The sequence below is a fragment of the Pteropus vampyrus genome, unplaced genomic scaffold (assembly GCF_000151845.1).
Source record: "Pteropus vampyrus isolate Shadow unplaced genomic scaffold, Pvam_2.0 Scaffold25, whole genome shotgun sequence".
NCBI classification, from domain to species: Eukaryota; Metazoa; Chordata; class Mammalia; order Chiroptera; family Pteropodidae; genus Pteropus; species Pteropus vampyrus.
The window spans coordinates 8,943,068-8,949,067 of NW_011888806.1; the positions used below are offsets into that span (position 1 = coordinate 8,943,068).

Consider the following 6,000-nt stretch of genomic DNA (forward strand, 5'->3'; position numbering starts at 1 on the left):
CTTGCAATGGTCTATGGCAATTTAATTCTAGCCCTCGAATGAAACATTTCAAATGAAAAGAAACAAGTACCTTTATTTATACTTCTATATAACATACTTTCATGTATATACTTTTTCTAAATTACTCTATTTACCTCCTCAAATACTTATTGCTTTAAAAATTTCATCCAATTTCCCCACTGGGTGTGTATGCTGGGTCTGTCTCAGGGTATAGGGACCTCCGTAGATTCTAATGGGTGAGAAATGGCTGCATTCATAAATAGGAAAAAAAAAAAAAAAAGCAGTCCTGTAGCTACTTACTTCCCATATTTAGCAGAACTGACAGAATAAGAATGGTTAAGGATAGAGTTCATGTCCAAAATGGCAGCATTCTTCAAAATCAACTGTCTTTTCCCACTATTTTGTGGGGGGAGAATCCTCCCAGCATTCCAGGCACTCACATTCAAAACACAGGTGTCTGCAGCTGTTAGGGAGAATGTGATAGGAGGGGGACACCAAACAATATACTACTTCCTTCATGTTTAAGAATGTGCCTAGTTAATTCCAGAGCTCAAAGTTGGAAGACATCATCTAAACTATGTCTGTTCCCCTGCGTGGTATTACTTATTAATATGAATATAGGGGAACTCTGAGATAGATAATCCAAAACACAAAAGATGTCCCAAACATAAATAACTGACTTTGAAAAAAATGCTATCTTTGCAACTATTTTATCCAAATGTTCCCAAAACCTTATTTTACAATATATTAAAAAAACAATCACAGAGAACATAATGAATTTCTGCATCTCTTACCCATCTTCAACAATTATCAACTCCATACCAAAACTGATTCATCTAAACCCATTCCTCCCAATTATTTTGAAACTAATCCCAGCTATCGTATCATTTCATCCATAAATATTTGTCCCATAGTTTAAAGATTCAGTGTGGATCTTTTGCCTCACATTAACTCTGCCCCATTTGAAATACACTAAACCCCTAAGACTTATTGATCATGACAAGGTGCAATGTGGAAATGTGGAGTCAGAATTTGTATTCAAATGAAAGCTCAGCCACTTATGGGCTATGAAACCTTCCCTAACTTCATGAGCCTACATTTCCTCATCTGAAAATGAGAAGAGTACCTCTTTGTAGGGTTGCTCTGGGAATTAGAAATATTATGTGTAAAGCACGTAGAGTGGTTGGAAGAGGCCTATCTATAGCTTCAAAAACAGGTCCAAATCTACAAAATGTCCTGCTTATGATACCTAGATGTCAGAATGGCATAAAGACCCAAATCCATGTGGACTTTGAATTCATTGTGAATTACCTGACCAAATGCTCATTGCATTTATATCATAGAAGAATCCTGTTTTTGTGCTAAGACACATGTGGGGCTTGTTTAGAAAGATAAATATAATCTTTCCTAATATTCATTTAAATTGGAGAGATAACTTTAGAAAGGAAGTGACTTTTTACTCCTATTGGTCTATTTTCTGTAGAAGAGTAAGTTGCTACCTTGTATGACATTGACTCCTGAATCATGAATTCTTAGGTCTCTCCTGAGGTGCAGATAAGTATATGCCAGAACTAATCACCAGTTCCACCTGCATATTCCACAGACAACTCACACTCACATACCCCAAACTGAGATGTTTCTTTTTCTTTCTCTAGAATCCTATTTACCCTGTTTCGATTAATGGTACCAAGCCAGAAACATGGGTTTCATCCTAGAATAGGCACTCTTCTTAACCCTCACAGGGAGTTGGTCTACAATTCTCATAATTTCTGTGTCTTTAATGTAGCTCCCTTCTATCTCGGCTCACATGCCCTTATTGTATCCTTTATCACTCCTCTTTCTCGGTCAGACCTCTCCTGACCTAATTCTCTTAGGAACCCGTGCTATCTCCCTCATTCTCTACATTCTGGATAGACTCATCTTCAGATTGACATGTGATCATATCGGCCCCCTGCCTGAAGCTCCCACTGGCTCTGTCTGCGGGATAAGGTATCAATGAGCTACTAGCTCGGTCTTAACTTGTTACTTTTTCCTCCTCTGACCATCCCCACCCTTATCCTTCAAAACGTACCTCGTTTCACTTTCTCTGGCTTCTCTCAGGTAGGGCTGGTCTTCTCTCTTTGGGTCCCTTCCATATCTGGGACCTGACGTTGAAATTATTTACTTACACTTCTGTTTTCTCTACTAAACTGAGCTCCTTGAGAGTAGGGAACTTGTATTTTTATCTCTGTATCCCTAGTACCTACCACAAAGGAGACTCTCCATATATGTTTGTTGACTGCACAGATTCTGTTACTTGCATAACCTATCACAAACCCCAGAGTAGCAACCCTCCCCCAAAACGCACCCCCAGCAATGAAAACACAAAATCTCATTTGTCCAAAATTATAGTGCAAATAAAAAAAGAAAAGAAGAGATGGTGTGAAGTTTAGACTAAAACAAAGGGATACCTAAAAGGTAAAAACAACCAAAGTGTTGATCACAAAATATATGTATATACATATGCGTATACATACAATGGAATATTATACAGTTATCAAAAGGAATGAAGTTTGGATACATGCTACAAGATCAATAAACCTTGAAAACATTATGCCAGGTGAAATAAGCCAGACAGGAAAGGACAAATACTATATGATTCCATTAATACTCGAGGTACTTAGAACAGGGAAATTTATAGACAGAAAGTGGAATAGAGGTAACCAGGGGCAGTGGAGGAGGGGGAATGGGGAGTTATTTCTTACTGGGTAGAGTTTGTTTGGGATGATGAAAAAGTTCTGGACAGTGATGAAACAACATAGTGAATGGGAAAGAAGGTACCTATTTGTTATAGCAGCTTAGCCTACCCTGACCAATACAGCTAGTACTTTATGATTTCTACAGGAAAAAAATAAAAACAAGCTTATATGTGTAAAAAACTAAATAGAAAATGACTTTAACAAGTTGATACATCCAGAAAACACATTCAACTTTCGAAATTCAGAAAATGTGATAACTCGTGTAGTGTGTCTAATTTTATCTTTTCACTAAAAAGTTTGCTAAGAAAAAAGTAAAAATGGTTATAGAGGATACCTTTAATTTGGGACAGTCTTTAAATCTTTCAGCCCCTCTTCACTTCCTTTGGTCCAGGCCTTCATCGTGTCTTCGCTGGCTGCCTCATATCTGGTTCTCCTGCCTCCCTGTTTCCTTCTGCAAGCTCTCCTGCACAGCACACTGCCTGACTCATATTCCCTTTCAGCATGTTCTGCTTCTGCTCAAAAACTTTGAACCGCTTCCTAACAGTTAGGGATTAATTCTTAATTACTTGGTTAGACACAACACTTCTCACAATCAGGCCTCAAGCATTTCTTCTTTGCTGTCATCTGCTAAGAAGACAAATCTACTGTTCAAAGAGCAAAACTGAACATTTGTTGTTCATCTTGAGTTCATGTCATTAAACAGTAACAGAAGAGCATGTCGAAGCTAGAATGAACCTGGGAGGTTCAACATTTCCATTTTATAAATGGGAACCTGAGGCCCAGGAAGTGCGAATGAGTTATATAAAGTCACAAAGGCGGGAGACTGTCAGGGAAGCTCCTGACCACTCCAAATTTGAGTAATCTCTCCTACCTTTAGAAATTGCAGTCTATTTTCTGTTCTGATCCTGGGGCACTACTAACATAATGCATATAAGATTTTTTGTCACTAGTATTCCAAGAGGGAAAAACATCACAACTCATTCATGGTTACTTATTTCAGTTTTCTGAGTTTCTGTCCATAGGAAAATGGTGATGTGCTATTTCTTTCTTTTTGTAGCACCTAGCATAGTATTATTTTCAAAGTAGATGCTAAGTATTTAACAAATGTTACTTATTGAATAAGTGACAAGAATGTCAATTATATTTCTTCATTAAAGAAACTGAAATTTATTCTAAAATTTTCTGTAATTAAGATTTTCCTGAGTCTGTTCTCCTACTAATTAGACCATTGATAAGGTATGACTTGATGTTTTAGTATGAGCTTATTCATTGTGAATTTCCTGAAAATTTTATTTAAAATAAACTTGTATATACACTCATATAAACATATATATATTTCCTTTCATTATTCTCCATTATTGAGTTTATTCAAAGAAGGCTAAATGTTTTCAAATGCTTAAACTGAGTGAAAAGGATCATGAGGTACTATTACTTACTAACTTATAAGAAACTTTTCTTAGTATTTTAAAAAGTACATTTAAAACAATGTAAAAGAATATAGTTGACCCTTGAATAACACGGGTTTGAACTGCGCAGGTCGACTTACATGAGTATTTTTGTCAACCAACGGGTGGTAGTTCAAACCCGTTTTTCAAGGGTCAACTCTGCAGCTGGGAACCTGCATATACAGAGGGCTAACTAGAGTTATACAAGGTCAGTACCCCTAACCTCCTGGTTATTCAAGGGTCAACAGCATATAATTTGTTTGAATAGTTTTGAACCTTAAAAGATATTAGAATTTTTTACTAATATACTCACACAGGTTATTTAAAAAAGATCTTTTGTTCCCCATCATGCCCTGCATCAAATTAACAATAAGCACTTACATAAAAGTACCAAAATGTACACTTTTAGAATTTATGACTTAATTTATATTTATGAAGTACTTACAACATGAGAGAAAGTTGTTACACATTTTACATCTCATCTCATTTAATTCTCCAAAGACAAGAACTAAGTGTTATAATTATCTCTTTAAAAATAAATGTAAATACTGGGGATCAGAGGGGTTAAGAAATTTGCTCGAGGTCGCATAGCCAACTGGGTAGAACTGGAATTCTTGGTGGTAGAACTGGGATTTGGATGTAGGCCTTATCTTGTTGTAATCATGTCGTTAGAAAAACACCTGAGTAGTTTTATTTTGTACAAGAGTTTCAAAACTAACAGGATGGGAAAGGAAGGGAAAATTTCAAAAGAACTGAGAATGAAAACTTAAGAAGGAGATTAAAATAATCTGGATGCTAAGAGCAAATTCAACTCTTTTCCAAGGATGCCTCTGACAAAACTCTGCAGAAAGAGGATCCCCATCTGCTCTTGGAAAATTTATGTCCTCTTAATGGACACTGGTAAATTTGAAAATTCCTTTCTTGCCTTTTGGAGTTGGGTGCACTGTACTCCGATACACTTGCACACAGCTGGTATCTGGTAACTTCACTGCTTTGTTGGAATTTCAGAGAACATGAATTTAGTTATTTAAAAACATACTTCCAAGTTTTTTCAACAATGTAACCTTTCTTTACAACTGTTTTAGGAAAACGCCTGGATTAGAAATGGCCAAATAACTGTTTTCAAAGATACTATTTTATTCTATTCGCGGTACTCTCAACAGCACCCCCTCCCAGAAACAACCACACACTTCACCAAAAACACATCAATGACAACCCAATGACACTCCTCCCACAACTTGGATAAGACTGTACTGCTACCTTTCGAGAACGGGATGAGGGGCAAAGAGGGCTCAAAACCTGTGGAAGGCCATGGGTACTAATACAGAATTTTCATTTTGATTTAGTGAAACTGGCAAATACACAGTGCGACCACTATTTGTTGTACTAGAATATGCATTGTTTCTCTTACAATAATGTTAATAATAAAAACCCCAGATGTACCCTTTCACTTTAATACAGCCTCTACTTATTTCCAGAAGTAAAACTACGCTGACATTTCTTCTTCTAGAAGAAGGAGATATCCAATAAATCTGCACCAACAAGGGCGCAGTGGAATTCGGCGGTGGGTACCGGAAATACAGCGGAATGAGCAGAGGTGGGGAATGCGCTTCCAAGGGAGGCGGGGACGCAAGGGGGATGCGAGGTGGAGCCGCGGAAAGCTGCCCGCAGCGGGCGATGGCTCCGGCCGGCGCCCGCGGTTCTGCTGTGAGCATCGGCCGGTGCGGGTCTCGCTCTTACCTCGCAGCCCGCGAACCAGCCTCTCGGCCCAGGCCACCCGCGGCGGCTGCCCGTCCAGGGGGAGGTGGCGATGCAGC

General features: G+C 38.2%; 1 protein-coding gene across 1 annotated transcript in view; it reads right to left on the bottom strand.

The window, feature by feature from the left end:
* The window catches only part of LOC105289620 (polycystin-2), a 56,257-nt gene extending 50,263 nt beyond the window's left edge, over window positions 1-5,994 (bottom strand). Inside the window, exon 1 of the mRNA XM_023528409.1 lies at window positions 5,924-5,994. The gene's annotated coding sequence lies outside the window, so the exon portion shown is untranslated. The remainder of the gene's footprint in view (window positions 1-5,923) is intronic.
* Between the last annotated feature and the right edge of the window lie 6 nt (window positions 5,995-6,000).